Source organism: Panthera onca, chromosome A1, assembly GCF_046562875.1.
Source record: "Panthera onca isolate mPanOnc1 chromosome A1, mPanOnc1 haplotype 2, whole genome shotgun sequence".
Taxonomy (NCBI): domain Eukaryota; kingdom Metazoa; phylum Chordata; class Mammalia; order Carnivora; family Felidae; genus Panthera; species Panthera onca.
In genome coordinates, this window is record NC_138339.1 from 163,949,610 (window position 1) to 163,970,365 (window position 20,756).

General features: G+C 42.7%; 1 long non-coding RNA gene across 2 annotated transcripts in view; it reads right to left on the reverse strand.

Annotated features, from left to right (window-relative positions):
• Positions 1–340: 340 nt before the first annotated feature.
• Positions 341–20,756, reverse strand: part of LOC132681849 (uncharacterized) — a 93,925-nt gene continuing 73,509 nt past the window's right edge. The window contains exons 3-5 of one of the 2 annotated variants that reach the window (XR_013557945.1): positions 2,807–2,958; positions 2,424–2,639; positions 341–1,297 (exon numbers count right to left, since the gene is read on the reverse strand). This is a non-coding gene — a long non-coding RNA (uncharacterized LOC132681849). Of the gene's footprint in view, positions 2,640–2,806; positions 2,959–20,756 lie in introns of both variants that reach the window. The other variant, XR_013557944.1, reaches the window with a different exon arrangement.

Genomic DNA, 20,756 nt, shown 5'->3' on the forward strand with positions numbered 1-20,756 from the left:
CACATGTCCTCACCCGCATCCCCTTCTGACACACCGCTAAAGGACCTTTCCTCAGACAGATGTCTCCCACCTAGGATCTGCAGACATGTCACTTGACTTAGCACTTTGGAACTCCCTTCGTACTTGACATATAGGGACAGATCTGGAGCTTTCTAAGGGAGTCCCAGAAGATTGAACCCACCTCAATGCACTCACTCAATGGCAGCAAAGACTTCACTTATATAAATCATATAAAATGAGATTTGCTCAGGATTTACTTTGGGGGAAAAACAAGTATAGTGGGGAAGCTGAAGAAAAGAGGCAAGGCAGTATATTTTAGTACATTCAAGTTGAAGTCAAATTCAATTAGTAACATTTTTAATCGTTTAATTGTTAATATTTCAAACCTGTAGGCAGGTGCCAAAAAATGTAACACACACCTACTGACTTCCCATAGACATTAAACAAATACTATTATTTTGCAATATTTGCTTCAAATATTTCTAGTTTGAAGAGATTAAGTTAAACATTTTAAATTAAACAATGTCCTTCGTCCTCTCTCTTACTCATCCTTCTCCACAAAGGTGGCTTCTAATCTAATAGTTGTGTGTGTTATTCCCATTCTTGTTTTTGTGACTTATCTGTGTAAGGATGAATATACAAAATATATCTGCCTTTGCTTCTGTGTCTTAAATTTTTTATAAAGGTTTTTGTGCTGTTCAGTAGTTTTGTAGCTTGCTTTTAATTTTTTTTTAAATGTATTCATTTTTGAGAGAGACAGAGACAGCATGAGCAGAGGAGGGGCAGAGAGAGGGGGAAAGAGAGAATCTCAAGCAAACTCCACACTGTCAGTGCAGGGCCCGACGCAGGGCTTGAACCCATGAAACCACGAGATCACGACCTGAGTTGAAATCGAGTCTGACGCTTAACAACTGAGCCACGCAGGCACCCCTGTAGCTTGCTTTTAGACTCAATAATATTTTCCCACTTTATCCGTATAGTTATACGTGGATCTAGGTCTACACACATTGTGTACTATCTCATCCTATGATTAAACCTCCGTTTCTTTATTCATCACACCAAGAAAGGATGTGAAAGTTGTTTCTACTCTTTACTGCTCTGCGCAGGGCTGCAATGATAATCATTTCACACGCCGTCTTGCACATTTTAGAACAAGACACGTAGAAGTGAAGTTGCTGACGCCTTCAACTTTCCTCCAGTTTGTCAGTTTCCCGTCCAAGAGGTGATGGTAATTCGCAATGCCCAGGGATGAGTGCACATTCCTGTTTTCTCACATGCTGTGAATATCTTCTCCAGTCTGGTTTCCAATTAATATTAAGAAAAGCCAGTGGTTATGATAGGTAACTTATAAAAATATCTAGAAATAGCTTTTCTTTGGATAAAGAATTTCCTTCTTTTCAGGGCTGAGCATAAGGTTACCTACGATTATCTAAAATGTTATGGTGTATATACTCCTGAATGTTATCAAAAGACGTAACAGTCTTTAATGTTCATATCTTGGCCTCCTTTTGTTTTTATGAATGTTGCTAAAATTGATTTCTACAATAGAAAGCAGATTCTATGTCTGCTAAGTCTGAGTGTGAAATGTAGAATGCCAGTAGAACATTCTCCAGCAACTACTTATCTTAGAAATCATTTTATAAAACAAATCCTGTTCTTGGTGACATAATTTGTTCTCTGCCCAGAGTACCAGGGAGAGCTTCATGAGAAGTAAATGTAGATCTGTGTACATATGTGTATATTTGTATATGTCAAGGGAGTATCTTTATTTTAATCTTACACTCCACTTGATAAATTAAACTTTGAGGAAACTATGTTTTTATGGCACCAATGTAACATATGCATCATGGAAAAGTAATTTAGTTATGTCTTAATTCTTCACTCATTTCCACTAAAATAAATACAGAACAGATTCAGAAAACTGATGCTGAGGACAGACTTAGTGAATCTGTAAGCCTGTGGCTGGAAGCCTAAAATATTATTTTGAATTAGGCTATTAACTTATTTGAGATAATTCTATCCAGATTTTGGTCTGTATTTATTCAACTGATTTATTGTCTGTTTTTCTCCCTCCCAAATGGGGCTCATTATGTCTCTTTAAAGCAATGTTTTCCATGTTTTCTACCATTTTTTATTTTTCAGGGTACTTTATATCCTAATTATTGAGTTATGTGTCATGTACTCCTAATTATGAAACTTAGATTTGCCGTGTTTCCACTTTAGTGGGCGAGTTTGGAGGTATGTACATACACACACATACATGGCCTCAAAATGGTCTCTTTAAAAGATAGTGGTTACACTTTTAGAAGCTTTGCTCCCCTTTAACTACTTGTACGAATTTAGGGAGGCTTCTGACACGAAAAGGGACTCCCCCCACGTGACTGGAAATACTACAGCCAAACGCAGCCCGCTCGGCAATCTACCTGCTGACTTTGTGGATTTTCCCCAGAAGAACTAGGTGAACGAGGTGGCCTTCTCTTTACAAATAGCAACATGGGGACGGAGCCTGGCAGTGTGGGGTTGGGACCTTGTCTCCGTAACTTGCTGTGATCTTGTTAGAGTCACTCAGTGTTTGTTGATCCGTCTGTTAGAGTGAGAACACCCATCTTCTGAGGTTGCTGTGAGACTGACTGTCCCGGCTGAAAGCAAGACAGAGCAAACACGCAGTAAACACGAGCTCCTTCTTGGCCCCAACGGCGTCTCCCTGACTTCTAAGAACATCCTCGTTAACAGGGTCCTCCCTTAGTTTTCCCACGAACTGGAAAGCATCCCAAAGTAAGAAAGCGTTATGTTGATCAGCTCTTACCAACGGCACTGAAAGTCAGGTACTCGTGAGCCCTCCGAGATGCAACTGAAGGAAAAGAAGATTCTCTGCCGTGAGTCGGGCCTTCGTCACATTCCCGGGGAAACTTTGATATCGTCACAGCCTCACAGGTACCAGCAATTCCGGAGATCTACCTAAGTACCACGGGAAAGATAATCCTAATAAACTGTAACACAGCCCAGGGAATCAGACCTTCCCATCGGGAACAGCAGGTTACCTTTTTATAGAGGCCGACAGCTTACAAAGGGTTTTCATAGGCTTTATCGGCTTCCCGTTCTCTGTGTGAAGGTCAGGCAGATGGTTTCTCCCTCTCTTTTCAATACAAAGGACACTGAGGCTCAGAGAGGTCAAGAACACAAAGTGATGGGTGGAGATGGGAGTTTAGAGTCTCCTGACCAGCTGGATCCTATTACGCTGGGTGGAACCTTATGAATTTGTCATTTTTGTAGTAGAATTGAAAAGTGCATGTGGTTTTCTCTACACAGTGTCATCTTATTCAGAAACAGTGTAGCCACACAAGGTCACAAACTAGCCTAAGCACAACTAGGAAATCTAATTACAGGAGGGACTGAGAATCCCACAGCGTGGCTGGCGTTAAGTGGAGACCCATCAGAGGCTCAAACATGGAAGCCCATCTCTCTCTCTCTCGCTCTCCTTATCTGGGCAATCCTTGTATTGGCTTCGCTGCTGGCAAGCCCTCCTCACGTGGGCTGAAGGCCCCAAGTTTCCCTGGTCCTCACAGTCTGAGATGTCAGCAAATAGAGGGCTCCTCTCTCTTGTTATGTCCCGTGATGTCCTGGTCTGAGTCTGCGGCCTAGCTCAGGTCACCATGTCTTTGATGGAAGTTTGGGGGATGTGTGATGGACTGCCCTATCAGTAACAAGAGGGAGGCAAGATGTTAAAGAGGAGCTCAGTTGCCAGAAGAAAGGGGGCAAAAGGGCCGCCCAAGCCAAAACAGCACATGTGCATTGCACGTAAATACACATTGACGGAGTGTCTAATATTCGGTCCAATACGGCACTTCGACTCACCCAATACGAAGAATCAAAAGAGAGAAAAGCAGAATCAAAAGAGAGAAAAGAGGGACAGTGACTAGAAAAGGCAGAGAAAACTTAACTGGTCAAAGACCAAGTTAAAAACAACACCAAAATATGGCCATTGGATAACTACAGAATAGAATTCATTCACTTGTAAAGAGGAAATGTATTTCCTTGACATTGGTAACATTTTTATCTAAAAATAGGAAAAACAGTCAAGTTTTATGGAGAGATTTTAAATACCAAAAGTCGGCTTTTGCTCACACAAAGTCAGGCTTACTATTTCATGTATCAAGTCCTGGGGTGTCGTTTAAAAAGTAAATAATGCTCACTTACTGGACAGCCTATCTCCATGGTCCCAAATTCCTGTCGAGCAGGAAACAGAATTGATTTCAGGTCAGAAACAAGCAGGCTATTCGCATCTGCCCTACAGATTCTGCTGGAAGAGTAAATGGGAAAGAGCCCACCCTGCCTTCGCAACACATTTGGGGCTCAACGTAAGAAGCACCGTGTTAGCAAGGGAAGCAATCAGTTCAACCTGTGTGTTTAATATTTAATATGCTCGATTTCTTTCATTTTTTGTAAGTAAAAACTAGATATTCCAACAGTTTCCTCCCACACCCCAATCAGCTACTGGGCATCACACGGATGCATATGATGCCCATGTAGACGCTGACATGGCTGCATGGCCCCAGGCAGGGCTGGCCCAAAGCTGTGGAACACATTATGCTCTTACTGTTTATCTTATTTTTTAATGTTCGTTTATTTTTGAGACAGAGAGAGAGAGACAGAACATGAGCAGGGGAGGGGCAGAGAGAGAAGGAGACACAGAATCCGAAGCAGGCTCCAGGCTCTGAGCTGTCAGCACAGAGCCTGACTCGGGCTCGAACTCACAAACCGCGAGATCGTGACCTAAGCCAACGTCAGACGCTTACTGACTGAGCCACCCAGGCACCCCTGCTCTTACTGTTTAAAGCAGCCCACTAGTGACATAGAGACGCTTGGGAGAAAATTCACTTCAGGAATATTTCCTGACTTTTTTCAAACTCATAGAACTGAATTACTCAAACGACACACTGAGAAGTCATAGTATTCAAGAATGACGGTCCTATGCTTTAATGAAGACCTTAAAAAATAATTTCAGAAGTATTTTAGCAGAACATTTTAACTGAATTCACTACTTTCACCCCCAAACCTAAGTTGTTTCTTTGATCAATGAGTAATTACATACAGCAAATCTTTCATTTAAATGCCATGACACCTGATCTTGCCACAAATACACCAGAAAAATGAAGTCTCGAACGTGTCTTGTTTTTCATAAACCTTTCAAAGGCTTCATATAGCAGCCAATGCTCATTTTTTCTGCACCATATTATTACTAAGATGAGCTCTTCATTTTAACTGTAGACTGATAAAAAATTTTGACATCTACACATTTCACAGGGAACAAGTTGAGAATTTCTGCCAGTAAGTAAAGAGAAAATTCCATTAGAAAACACAGATATCTCTACATTTTCAAACATAAATGGAGTGAAGTGTTCATTATTAGACTTGAAATTATCAAATCAATTCCTATTTCTGTTCAATAGCAAACGCATTTTAAGGAGACTGGAAGATCTAACTGCTCTGACTCTTTTTACACTGACTCCTAAAATCTTCAAAACATCTCCAATCACTTGCCTCACCTTTCTAAAGATGGGTATAACTCATTGTTTTGTAAACAGTAGAAAAAAATTTTTTTAACTTCCAAATAATGCCCTTGAGAAATGGGATAGTCACCCATTAATACCACGACTAGCATTTCAGGACACTGCAGAATAACTGTAAAGAGAATTCAAGGTGAGAAGAGAATCATGCATGACTCAGTTTGATTTCCAGTTGACTCAGCACCTCGATAGTATTCAGTATTGAGGTTTACTGATTATTTCGTTAGCATTAGGTAAGGGGAAAAAAAGACATTAGTTGGCCATGTTTTGTTTTTCCTACTAAAAGATACTGTTTTAAGATAGTAGAGTGAGGGGCACCTGGCTGGCCCAGTTGGTTAAGCGGCTGACTTCGACTCCGGCCATGATCTCGAGGCTCGTTGAGTTCGAGCCCCGAGTCGGCTCTCTGATGTCAGTGCGGAGTCTGCTTTGGGTCCTCTGTCCCCTCTCTCTCTGCCCCTCCCCATCCTCAACAATGAAGAAACATTGAAAAAAATAAAATAAAATAGTGTAGTGAGCACCAAAGATTTTAAAATACATTTGCAAAAGCTATTTTCTTCTTTCAACTACTATGTTTAATTTCAAGAAGAATTTATAACTCGGCAACTGCAATAATAGTGTTTGCTGTGTAAAAAAGAGCAAATGGAGAGTACATCTGACAAGATTAAGTTCTATTTCAGGGCTTAGTTACAAGTAAAGGAAGAGGGGAAGGAGAGAGCGGTGAAATTACAGAAGGATCATGTGTTCCAAGAGAAATCCATCATCCAACTCTTGCTGCAGATCTCAGTTGATAGCATCAAAAGATAAAAGTCTCATTTGCCAATCACATCTCCTAAATAGGAAAACATTTTAAGTGCCAGGCAGAACCCGGGTTATAAATGTTCAGATGTGCTCCAGATTATGTCCTCAGGAAGTCTAAGTTACGTGTTCTTCTAAGAGAAATCTTAAAAGGCATAATTATTGAAATGATATTACCCTGAGCTTTTCCAGACTGTTCCTGTAGACACAAGATTTTCCTGTGGTTTAGGTTCTCGCCCTCGACTGGCCACTCAGTGCCGGCCCTACAGTTTCCTGTTCCTGACATCCAAGTCACCTTAATTATACAATGGTTTTCATTTGCTTTTCATGTCAAATTCAAATTTGAATAGTCTTCTAGTATTTGCCTACCTCTAAACAAATAAGAGAGACCTGTGTGGTGAGAGGTCTGTTAATCATATTAGGTGAGGCACATGCAACTAGAAACAAAAAGAGGGAAGCGGAACATTATTTTGATCTTCAAATATCCAAAGGATTGCCAAGTGAAAGTGACATGATACTGATCTTGTTAACTTCAGATGGCTTAACTAGGACCAAGCAGGTTTCAGCCCAGGAAGGAGCAGACTTCCACAGTCATGGTTGTCCAAAACTAGAATGAGCTGTCTGGTAGAGAATTAAGTAAAGGTGGTTATTTACCTGGTAGAAGAATAATGCAGGGATATCCTAAGAGGGAAATTTATTAATCTGATCACAGCCAGGAAATCTTGCCACTCCAAGAGAATCTGACTTCCTCCAGACTTTTTTTCAGTCCCTCGCACCATATATCTGCCACCTAAGTCCACCCTCCAGTCTATCCTATCTGATAACCTGGCTTAGATTGGACTTTTTGCTCCTGTTCGTTAATCACTGAACTCTCTCTGTTTCAGCCCACAGTAACTTCCACGCTACATGATCATAACCAAATTATTTAACTGCTCAGGTCTTCAATTTCCTTTCTACCTCAAGGGGTGGGTGGCGAGGAATAATTATATCATTTATGTGAGGCATTTAGCACAACCCGTGGCACACAGTAATTACTAAATAATGCTTGCTATTATTAGCTATTATTATTGTGCCCCCACTCCCAGCTCACTGTCTCCAGGAGGCATGCACGCACTAATCAGACCCAGGTTTGGCTGACTCACTGGGGCAAATTTTCTCACTCTTCGGCATGCGGTTATTTCCAGCTGTTTCGGATTTGCTTAGAGACATTTGGAAAGAGCAGTAGAATTGCCAGGGACCCCCACATGAGAATCCTACCTGTAAAAAGCAAAAGTCTACGGATCTTGGTGTCACTCAGTCCAGAAGTCTTTAGAAATACAAAATGCCCCCTCGAAGCAGAAGGAACATCAGGCTTTCAGTGGCTTGTAATTGGACATGCTTATAACTGGAAGTCAAATCAGAAAGTAGCATAAACAGCGGGAGGGACTTCCCTTAAAAAAAGGAACCACAAACCCAAATTCAACAAAATAACCCGCCGGTACTCCTTCAAAGTGCCAGGGACAAGGAAACTGAGACATGGCAACAGGTTAAGAAGACCAATGAGTGGAGGACACTAAATGCAACACGGAACCCTGGATTGACCCTGGAGCAGAAAACAGGCATTGCTTGAAAAATTGGTGCAATTCTAACATGGCCTGTAATTTCACTAATGGTATTGTATCCTCATTTGTTTCCTGAGTCCGGTCATTGTCCTGTGGTTGTGTAAAGTGTTGACATAGAGGATGCTAGAGAAGCCAGGTAAAGAGCATTAGGAAACTCTTTGAACTGTTTCTAGAAATTTGCTATAAGTCCAAAATTATTTTAAAATAAAAAGTATAAAACATGTAAATTGTAAACATTTTTTAAGGAAGCACATTTTATTTTATTTTTTAAATGTTTGTTTATGTTGACAGCAGAGAGAGAGGGAGAGGGAATCCCGAGCAGGCTTCACACTGTCAGCACAGAGCCTGGTGCGGGGCTCGATCTCACGCACCATGATGTCATGACCTGAGCTGAAATCAAGAGTTAGACACTTAACTGACTGAGCCACCCAGGGGTCCCTAAAGGAGGGACATTTTAAAGGGAGATATTATAAGTACTAATACTCTTATCCCCCCGTTAAGTACATCCCTGAAATAAAGAGGTATAAAACTTGTAAAATCAATTGCTATGGACAGAATTGTGTTCCTCCAAAACTCTCCTGTTGAAGTCCTAATCCCCAATGTGGCTGTACTTGAAGGTGGGGCCTTTAGAAGGTAATTAAGGCTAATGAGGTCATAAGGGTGGAGTCCTGGTCTGATAGGATCCTATCCTGCTGAGAAGACCACCAGAGAACTCTCTCTCTCTCTCTCTCTCTCTCTCTCTCTCTCTCTGCCATGTGCAGACACAGTGCGAACGCTGCAAGCCAGGAAGCAGGATCTCACCAGACCCTACCCGCCCAGACCTTGACCCTGGACTCCTGGTCTCCAGAACTATGAGAACATACATTTCTGCTATTTAAGCTGTCTGATCTGTAGGGCGGCCTGAGCTGGCTAATACATCAATGTATTTTCTATTCCTGCCATTACAAACTGCCACAAACTTGAGGGCTTGACATAGTGCAAATGTATAATCTTACATTCCCAGAGGTCAGAAGTGTGATTCGAGTCTCACTGGGCCAAACTCAATGGTCAGCAGGGCTGTATTTCTCTTGGGTGCTCCTTCCCAGTTTCTAAAGACACCCTGCTTCCTTGGTTCCTGCCTCCTTCCTCCATGTTCAAAGGCAGAAACAATGCATCTCTGTGACCTTGCTTCGAATTGTCACATCTCTCTCAGACCACCACCAGAAAGGTCCTGCCCTTTTAAGGATTTGTGTGACTCGATGGGCCCACCCTGAGTGTCCAGGATAATCTCCCTATTTCGAGTTCCATACGTTTAATCACATCTGCAAAGTCCCCTTTGCCTTTTGGCAACACACCCCCAGGTTCCAGGGGTCAGAGAACAGGCCATCTTTGGGTACCATTACCTGCCTACCACAATCAATCTCTGTCATTATAAGAAAACTGAGAAGGATTCAAATTCACAACACAGTTAGGAAAATATAAAAACATTTGGACCAAATCAAGATGGTTACCGGGCCCCGGTACACAACTTCCCTGACTCGCGAGCACAGGACAGCACGGCCAGAAATGCCACATATACACATTCTGGCCTGGCAAATGAGGAGGGAGAAAGGAAGAACAGGAAACACAAAACTCGTTCATTGATGTTCACGTGATGTTCTCTCACGTGCCTTGTGGAGAAGCTTTCTCTGCAGCCCTAGGTCAGAGATGACAACGAGGGGAGAAATATGCACTTACCAATCAGTTTACAAGTCAGTTTAAACCCACCTTTCTCATCAAACTGATGGACTCAGGCCAAAATGAAAGGCAGACCAGATATGTGGGACAACACAAATGTATAAAAATCCATCATTTCCCAGGAATAAGCCAATTAGAAAATATCATGGAAGAAAAATGGCATTCACCAAAGTTACTCAAATCATGAAATAACTAATAAAGTATAAAGAAAGGTACAGAGGGGCACCTGGGTGGCTCAGTCAGTTAAGCATCTGACTTCGGTTCAGGTCGTGATCTTGTGGTTTGTGAGTTTGAGGCCCGCATCTGGCTCTTGTTGTCAGTGTGGAGCCTGCTTTGGATCCTCAGTCCCCTCTCTTTCTCTGCCCCTCCTCCACTCACTCTCTTTCTCTCAAAAATAAATAAACATTGAAAAAAAGGAAAATTACAGAAATTTTAAAGTTATACCAAGGGACAGGGAAGCCTCCCTCCTTACATGGGGGATATATGTCATGCTTGAATAGAAACGTTCTGGTTCGGGGCGCCCAGGTGGCTCAGTCGGTTGAGCATCTGACGTGAGCTCAGGTCATGACCGCACGGTTTGTGGGTTCGAGCCCCGTGTCGGGCTCTGGGCTGACAGCTCGGAGCCTGGAGCCTGTTTCAGATTCTGTCTCCCACTCTCTCTCTCTCTGCCCCTCCCTCACTAGTACTCTGTCTCTCTCAAAAATGAATAGACGTTAAAAAAAACAAAAACAAAGAAATGTTCTGGTTTCCAGCCTTGAGGAAGAAGGTCAGAACCACAACAAGCTATACAAAGGAAGAAATGCAGTTTCATACCTTGGGCTGGTCAGTGGCAAGTTTTCGATCGTATTAGTGTCTATTTATGCTATATCAAGTACTTTGCCCAGAGCCTGCTTGATTGTTTCCTTGAACACAACCAGGGATAAAGCAGCCTGTTCCATTACTTTTGTATGTGAAGCTTTCATGTGTGAATCTCAGCTCTCCCCACATGAATTGAAACCTCAAAAAATAAGAATAATTTTTACGTAGCCTCATGATGCCCACTCCAATTCTTCTCACTTTGATTTACTGATATTGAAATTCTAAAATTCTAAATTATTTGCTAAGGAACAGCTGGTAGTGGATGGGAATTATTTTCCATTTTATAAGAACGTCTACCCTACTGTTCCATTTTTTAAGCAGCCTAAGTACTGTAGGATACATTAAAGGGTGAATAGGCTGAATTGATTTGTCTTGATTTTTTTCATTTTTTAAAATGCCCTTCATATGGACTTTATTATCATGAAATCTGCTTCGCATTATTAAAACCAGCAGGGTAAGACATTGACAGTCATAGAGGGGGTTTGTAGTTTATTTTACATTATGGCTTAAAATGCCATCTTGGCCCTTTATCCCTAACATCCTTAAAAAGATGAGAGATTTTCTAGAATATTGAAATTCTAAGTATTGTTACTATATATTTTAGCTTTCTCTTTCTCAGATAAATATGTCTAAAGTGATCATTCATAGGGGAGCCTGAGTGGCTCAGTTGGTTAAGCATCGACTCTTGGTTTCGGCCCAGGTCACGATCTCACGGCTCGTGAGTTCAAGCCCCGTATAGGGCTCTGAGCTGACAGTGGATAGTCTGCTTGGGGTTCTCTCTCTCTCTCTCTCTCTCTCTCTCTCTCTCTCAAAATAAATAAATAAACTTTAAAAATAAATAAATGAAGTGATCACGTATAGGTTGGAATAGCGAATCTGTCACGTTTGGAGATTTGCGACTTCATGTGGAGGAATTTCGCATGCTTAGAGATTATAATGAAAATCGTGAACTCTAGGTATTACAGAATTAAAGGTGTTCAAACATTATAGACAAAATATGCAAGAAGTAACTTTTATTACTTCTTGGTAACTGGGAACTCTCCCAAATCTGCTTCATCATCTACCTGTTCTGGAAAAACAAAATTATTATAAAGAGATTAAAGGCGCTCCAAAGGCTTTTACCTGGCATGACCTCCTTAGCCCTTTCCTCATGCCTCCAGCTGGGCAGCTATAATCCTGTGGTCAAATGGTGGCATACTTGCCTCAAATATTTTTGTCATTTTGATGATTTACAAAACCTGCCCCGCTCTTCATCCGGTGGGGAGCAAGACACCACGGGGTGCACATGACCGAGGCAGGGAAATCCCGCGAGCATTTCTAACACTGAAACCGGAAGGAGAGGTGCAATCCTAGAGAACATGAGTAGCTGGGAGAGTCCAGGATAGCATGGGACAAGAAGGTGAGAGGCTTACATAAAGAGATGTGCTCTTGAAAGCAGGAATCACCCTTGGGTGAGGATAGGTGAGCTGGTCACTGTGGGACCCATTTCCCTGAGTGAACAGGAAATATTGAAACCCTTTGCACCTCTCACTTGGTGTGTAAAATATAAGAGGAATAAAACCGACGTTTCTTGCAGTCTTTCACCCTCAAGGTCGTCGAGCTGACCCTGTGGCCTCTTCTTTCATTGTAGCTCCTGTCAGCGAAGCCTTGTTCTTTTCTGTCTACAAGTGTTTTAAAGCTGTTTGGGGGAGATAATCGTATCTCTATGGACTGTTTTAAACTTCAGGAAAATGGTAGTGAGGTCTGACCAGTGCTGGGCAGCCTGAGATCTGGGACAGAGGGAGATCAGAGTCTGTATAACCCCGCATTTCTGGAGAGCAATATGTGGACGGTAAGAATGGTCCTTGCGGACGGCTGGGGCGTTCTGTCTCACAAGACCCCTGTTTCTTGTCCCTCGCTCATGCCCAGCCTGAGTTGTCCGAGCAGATCCAGCTCTCGTGAGCGTGGGACAGTGGGAGAAACCACCTTCACTAGACCTTTCTTCTGCTTCCTTCTCTGGGGACCTTCAGTGTGGAAGGAGGATGGAAATCAAGTTTCAGAGTGAATTCAATGGAAGTGTCTGTTGTGAGAGTCTGTTCCAACAGTGTTTTTGGGGGGGGGGGGGATCTGAATCAAGCAACGTGGGCTTAAGGCAGAAGGATTTGACCCTTCTCACAGAGCACAAGTACACTCGATGCCCAAGGAGGTGAGTGCATCAGCTTCAAGCAGCTGGGTTGACCCAGCCACGGTCAAAAAGGTAGAAATGGCCAAGGCGCCCACGCCATAATCCAATTCTGAAAGAAAATCAATCACTACCATTTGAGGTAGAGGGTGAGAAAATGTGGTCTTAGAACCCGGAGTTCCACTCACAGATACCAGTGCAAAGAGTGTATAAGAAACCAAGAACTCTGCTGGAGGCCAACGCTTGCTTAGAGAGTAAGGAGAGCCAATGCCATTAAGTAGTTTCCAGTCCTACGTGGATCAAAACAACCACAGCAACAAGTGTATTGGCTACAATACAGAATTCTGCATTTCTTTTTTTTTTTTAATGTTTTATTTTATTTTGAGAGAGAGAGAGAGAGAGATGGCAAGCACAGGAGTGGCAGAGAATGAGGGAGAGAGAGAATCCCAAGCAGGCTCCGCAGCTGTCAGCACAGAGCCTGACATGGGGCTCGAACTCACAAACCGTGAGATCATGACCTGAGCCGAAACCAAGAGTCAGACGCTTAACCGACTAGGCCACCCAGGTTCCCCCAGAATTCCGCATTTCTAAAGTATGATCAGAGCTACCTGAGCTATATAAGCAGAAAGAGCCAAGATCATAGAAGACAAAAAATATAAGCCTGAATAAATATATTATAGACACAGGGTACCTAAATGTTATATCTCAATCCTGCGTGCTCTAACCTGTTGCCTCTACTTTGGTTTTCAGTGAGTGGGGAGGAAGAGCAAAGTGCAACATGACTGAAGTGTGCGATTTCACCCAAGGGATTCAGTCTTCCTTGTGTTTTTCTCCCCTCATCCAGGCCCTTTCCAGTGGGCTCCTGCCCCCTGCCCCTGCTTTCCAGGCCCCACCAGAGAAGTAACTGGTTAGCACATGCATCATCAAATGATGTTTCCGTGCAAAATAAAGAGTCACACAAGGAACCTGAGAGGTCTTTTCCCCAGATATATAATCTAAATAATTCTCTTTTTCCCCCCTTAATATAGATGGCGTTGTTTTTAGTCTGTTGTTTGTTTTTGGAATTACGGAACAAAAAAAACTTTCCCTTACCTGAGGCTCAAGTCCTCAAATCAACTACCCTGCAAAGATTTAGGAAGTTAATTATAGAAATAACATTTCTTTGTCTTGAACTATTGTGCAGCTATTGGTGTAAAACCAGATAGCAACTGCTTGCTTTACCCTGAGGCATTAAACTGCAATGGTTGGGAGGGAGGAAGGAGGGAGGAGGGAGGGAAGGAGAGAGGGTGGAAGGAGGGAGGGGAGGAAGGGAGGGAGGGTGGAAGGAGGGAGTGAGGAGGGGGGAGGGAGGATGGATGGAGGGAGGGAAGGAAGGAGAGAGGGAAGGAGGGAAGGAAGGAAGGAAGGGAAGGAGAGAGGGTGGAAGGAGGGAGGGGAAAGGGAGGGCGGGAGGGAGAACAGATGGAGGGAGGGAAGGAGAGAGGAAGGAAGGAGGGAGGGAGAGAGGGAAGAAGGAGGGAGGGAGGGAAGAAGGTAAGGAGAGAGGGTGGAAGGAGAGAGGAAGGATGGATGGAGAGAGGGAGGGAGAGAGGGAAAAAGGATGGAGGGAGGGAGAGGGGAAGAGGGGAGGGCACCCAGGGAGGAACGGAGTAGGAGAGGCATCCAGGAAGGGGGAGAGGGGGAGCCAGCCAGGAGTGTGAAAGGAGAAACCTATGTCTCCTCAGATCTTTGTCACCTTGTCGACACTGCTTCCTGAACTCGTTCCTTAAGAAAGTACTCAGTTTCCAGAAGAGCTCCTTGTTCCCTAAACCCAGACGGTAAGTCTGCAGACGGTAGCCTGAGAATCAGCCCAGGCCTCCTCAAGATCCCACCTGCCCCACTGCGCTCTTCCGGTCCTCGCATCAAACTCCCAGACGCTTCAGCCAACAGTAAAACACAATTACAAGGAGGAAACCTTGATCTCCCCCAAATATGATTCACGGCAAACACTTCCGCCCTTAATGCTTACAGCCAGGACAGCATACTTTTTAAAACCCTCTTAATGATACTCTTTTACTTATTATTCTCAGGATAGAAAAAAAAAAAAAATCCACCACGATCGAGCCTCCGCTCACCTTGCTTCTTTATTTTTCCTTTTGGTTCAACCAGAATCTCGTGGCTTTTTCTCACGTTGGCCCGTTACACCCGGGCACCATGGGCTACCCTGTCCGAGGTCGACCTACTGGCAGCCTACTCTGGGGAAGAAAGAGCTTCTTCCACCCACAAAAATGAAATCTGTCCAGATTTAATCACTCGGTTAAGAATAATGCAGTGGACGACAATACTTTTTTTTAAATTCTCACTAGGGACCAAAGGACGTTTAATTAGGCCTTTAAAAGCGACTGTTAACTTATATAGACCTCATCACAAATGGTTTTTCAACCAGCTCAGTGATCTGAAACACCAATTAGTTTCAATTCACACTTATTATCTGTCCCTCGATAAAGCATTTACTTCAGAATGTAAATTTCTTCATATTCAAGAAGGTGTTGATGTTTTACGAGGCTAAGAAGAATATATATTTTTCGTCCTTCTTAAAAGGCGTCCTGCAAGATATCTTCCTCTGCATTTTCTTTTTTAATTATACACACATGTGGAACTGCTTCCTTGAAAACGCCCTTTGTGGAGACTGATGTTCTGGCTCTGAATCCTATTTATTCCCTTGAAGCCTTTGTGGAGGGCCTGTGATTTCTCTCCCAGGACCCTCAGCAGCTGCATTGGTCACGGACCTACGGGACTCCGAGGCCAGGCCCCCTTGACCACTACATAATGTATGGCCTGTCTGAATACCCTTGTCTCAAATGGATTGGACAGCTCACTGCTCACTCACCAGTCCAGCTTTTGGGGACACCTGGGTGGCTCAGTAGGCTGAGCGTTCGACTTCAGCTCAGGTTATGATCTCTCGGTTTGTGAGTTTGAGCCCCACGTCAGGCTCTGTGCTGACATCTCAGAGCCTGGAGCCTGCTTCGGATTCTGTGTCTTTCTCTCTTCTCTCTCTCTCTCTCTCTCTCTCTCTCTCTCTTTCTCAAAAATAAATATTAGAAAAAGAAAGAAAGAAAAAATTTAACAACAACAAAAAATCCAACTTTCAGGCAACAGGATGCACATAAGGAAGTTTATTAGTCAGATTTTTCCAGAGATAGATAGATGATAGATAGATTTTTGGGGAACTGGCCCACATTAGGACCTGGCCAGTCCAAAATCCATACATGGGGTCATCAGGCCAGAATTGCAGGGGAGAGTTAATGTTGCAGCCTTGAATCCAGATTCTGTAGGGCAGCAGTCTGGACATTGAGGTAGTCATCTATGTTAGTCTTGAGAAGAAGTCTTTTCTTCTTTCAGAAACCTCTGTCTTTGCTCTTTTATTTTATTTTATTTATTTTTAGTTTATTTATTTTGAGAGAGAGAGAGAGAGAGAGAGAGAGAGAATCTCAAGCAGGCTCTGAACTGTCAGCACAAAGCCCAACACAAGGCTCGAACTCATAAACCCATGAGATCATGACCTGAGCCAAAATCAGGAATCGGACACTTAACCGACTAAGCCGTGCCCCTCAGTCTTTGCTCTTAAGGTCTTCAGCTAGAACTAATGAGGCCCACCCACACCACAGCAGGTAATCTGCTTTCTCCAAAGTCTCATTTACAAATCTATCACATCTAAAAAATACCTTCATGGCAACATCGAGGCTGGTGTTTGACCAAACAACGGGTCACTGTAGCCTAGCCAAGGTGATACATAAAATTGACCATCATGGGAGGAGACCACACACTAGACTTGAATGACAGCTGTGTCACTTAAATGATTTCAAGACCTTCCTCGGGCTTCAGTTTCCTCATCTGTAACACCCTTCAATGGCAGTAAATAAACAAAGGAGAATAATTATGCCATACGCCTGTCTCAAGGATGAGAAGCATTTGGTTTCTCTTACTGTTTTCTACTTACTGATTCTCTCTTACTGATTTGCTATCAATCGTGTACTACAGGGACATAAGTCAGTCTTCAAGCCATCCAAATTTAAATTCAGACAATCATCAAACTGATCACATTTGTTGTATTCAAACAAACACTGTCTGGAGGTAGGGTTCAGGTAGATTCCAGTTGATGGTGATTTGGGGGAGCCTCGGTCTTGAGGGTCTGTATGGGTATATGCTCAACACACAGAGTTAACTTAAACCCTTCAAAAATCTGACCAGATCGCCTTGTGCCAGGAAGATAATTTATTGATGTTCAATGGAAGTATGACTATATAGTGTGAAGAATACTATAGTAGAAGTTACGTGCCCTAATTGTGTGACACTGAATCAGTCACTTGACCTGTCTTCACCTCAATTTCCTGTCTAGAAGATAGGAGATTTGGACGAAATGACTTCAACATGCCTTCCCATTTCCAACTGGAATATATTAGGACTCATGTTTTCTTCCTGAATGGTTTATATTCATTAAGGAGTATTTGATGTTGGTTAATTGAAATGTGTTATGCTTTTAAATGGATTAGGCATAAAGGTAATCTGAAACTGCAAATCTAAAAGATTCTGTTTTCCTGGGTTTGAGGTCACTCAGCGTAATAACTGTTTATATTAACTGCGGCAATGAATGAACTCAGTTAACGCTTCCATTTTTATATTGTCTCCTCAAACTTTTTATTCTCAAGAGATCTTATGACTAAATCTTCCTTTAGCCAAGTTGGTTTCAGCAGTTTTTCTTTGACAGTATCTAAGCTGATATTTATTAGACCTGGCCTTTCTCTAATTTAATACTCCACAGTGGAATACTCTACTTTTAGGGATTAATGGTCCCTATTATTACACCTTTTTGATCAGTTTAGATTCTTCTCCCTATCTTTAACTGTTCGGTCTTTGCTTCTAAACTGCAAGGTGCATTAGAGGATAGCGTTGGAAACAGGACTCGTTTCAGAAACAGCATCCAATGGTAAAGCCATATTTTTTTTTTTTCAACGTTTTTTATTTATTTTTGGGACAGAGAGAGACAGAGCATGAATGGGGGAGGGGCAGAGAGAGAGGGAGACACAGAATCGGAAACAGGCTCCAGGCTCCGAGCCATCAGCCCAGAGCCTGACGCGGGGCTCGAACTCACGGGCCGCGAGATCGTGACCTGGCTGAAGTCGGACGCTTAACCGACTGCGCCACCCAGGCGCCCCAAGCCATATTTTGTAAAAAGAACAAATGATTGTTAAGTGAATAAAGAAGTCAGTGAACGAAGACTAACGAGGGACTCGTCCAATGACTACTAATCTTCTCAGTCTTTGTCGTGTGTCCCCTAGTGTCTACCACGGGGCATATACAATATGCCAAAAAGAGGCTTGAAAGATGAGAGAAAACATATCCATGAAAAGAAGGAAAAAATATCTGAGTGTTGGCTACAAAGCCATATACCCAGCGCTGTCTTCACATTTCTCTCACCCCGTCTACCATTCATTCGACAAATATTACTTGAGCACCCACTGTGTGTCCAGCACTCTGTTACCACTGAGAACATGAGCAAAATAGGAAGGATCCTGGCGCTCCCAGAACTTATACTGCCTCACCTCGCTACTAAAAACCGGCAAATAAAGATGATGCCTTTATTACAAACTAAGATCTCAGGAAGGTGTTGGTTTTGGTTTTGGTTTATTTGTTTAAGTAGAGTTGTGTTTTTTTGGTGTTGGGTGTTCGGTTATATTGGTGTGGACACCCACTTCAGTCATCAGATCGCCTTTTTCTCCTTTGAAATAAAGAATGTGAGCCACGGGACTCATGTAAGATACTTGGGCTCTCACCTACACATGGCCGAGACTGTCAGTGGGAAGGAGTCTTTCTGGGCTTTGTTATTAGTAATGACCTCAGAAGACTCACCGTGGACCCATGAGGAACTCAAGGAAACAGGTGTCCTTTTAGGCCCCCGGCAATGCCAGTTGGGGATCAACCCGGGTATGTGGAAGCTTCAATCCGCATACAAGTTTGTATGGTACCCCTGCGGGTTTGTAGCCTTGGAGGGTTGGGACGTTGTATCCTTTGAATTTGGCATGTAGACATATTCACTCACAGACTGCTTTTGGGCCTCTGTCAAGTATATTGGCACCAAAAATAATTTCAAGAACAAAATAATTGATTCAAAGCCTTCATAAATACGGAGTCAAAAAGAGATAAAATGCCAACTAGTCAATTGAAACAGGTATCGAGCGCATGAATAAAAGATTTTGTAGGAAATGTGGTTGGAATTACTGGCTAGCATCAGGCTTGGGGTTTTCAATGGTTTAAAATTATTTACGCTGCTTAGCAATCATGGATGGAGCCCTTGCTACTTGCCAACATGGTACAAGACCCTGGGGACGCAAAGATGGATACAGATACAGCCCCTACCTCACGGCAGGGCCTCAAACACCAGTCAAATTTGGTTTAGTGCACAGAAATTAACCATGTAAGCATTTGATTCAGCTGTATGCCAGAAAAACATCAGTTTTACAATTATGACTACGTCCCTTTTCAACGTTTCTCCTTCTGAAGATGTAACTATGTTTATGATGAACGGTCATTAAAATGCTCGGCACACGATATTCATACTCTATTACGAATGCTGTTTCCCTATGTGAAAATTGGCAAACTCATCATTGTTGTTAATCAGAACATTAAACTAACCACATCTTCCCAAGCAGTGTTAATAACAAAAAGATACTAAACTTGGAGGAGAGACTTATCGTAAAGGTCATATTCCATTAGAAGCTTTTCAGCCGAGAGGATTTCCAAGCATAGAGTTTGCAGGCTTTTCTGCTATCCTCTCCTCAGTCCGGAAATGAGGACTGTTGTCCAAATGATTATTTTATGCACAGGAATTCTGCACCATCACCCAGCCTAGCATATAAATGCAGATCATTTCCTTCTGTCACGCCTGAAACCCTCTTCTCCTGATTACATCAGTCAGACGAGATGCCTGCCGATCGTCATCTCAAAGATGGTTCCAGAAAAATGATTTTGAAGACTCTTGATAAACCTCCTCAAAATTCCACTTACAGTCCAGATAGAAGGTACCTCCATTTTGCAGGTTGGAAATTCACTGAAACTCTTCACCCCCATCCTAGTCCCTCTTTCCCATTTCTATTCACAATCTGGCTGAGCCGTAAGTAAGATTTAAAGCTGCACGGGTCTTACCTACCAGAGGGAAATCCTGTGTTAAGCTGAGCTTAAATTTCATTTGCTATCATTCAAATATATTTTTTCTTAGTCTATTTTCTTATTCAATTTTCCTGCCAACTCTTCTCCCTCCACAAATAGCAATGGAAATAGCTTTCCTGATATTCAGGCACATTCCAAGTTACATAAAGATTAATACTAACGCATCTGCACAATTAATTCAAATGTCCCCAGCTCCTTTCTTGTCACTAGCAAGATAGAATAAAACAAGTGAAAAAACAGATTGCTAATCACTGAAAGGATAATAACTCAACAGGTAGCAAATTACGATACTGTAGACAGTATCATTTATGCATTTATTTAGTAGAACATTTGTTTAATTTGTTTCAAAAAAAGGTTTCAGGTGGCTTCAGCAATTTCTAAAGTATATTCAATTTTTTGAGAGGAATTTGTAACTGATAACCTATATAAGCGTTGGGTAGAAAAACTGGACAGATTACACCCAAAGCCCATACACGGAGCAAATGCACGTCTCACACGGTAGAAACGATACCCTGGCTGGACAGGAGTCAATGGACTCTGCAAACGGTTTCAGTTCCTTCAGACTTCCGTACTTACTTGCAATTGTGTAGTTTTCTTGACAGCTGAGATTTCTTAAGGCTCCGAAACAGTTAGCGTCACATAACAGGGAGCCAGTGCGTTGCTGACCAAGAAATGTAGCTGCCCAGGTGATGCTCACCTCCCCCTACGCCAGAAGCTCTAGAATCACAGAAAAAGATTTCCTTCTCCCTTGGGGCCTATTTGGAAACAAGCATTCGATGACCTCAAAACTAGGTGCTCACTTTGGTCAAACGTCTTAGATTCTTTGTGACAGAGGCCAACGCTGTCCCTCTC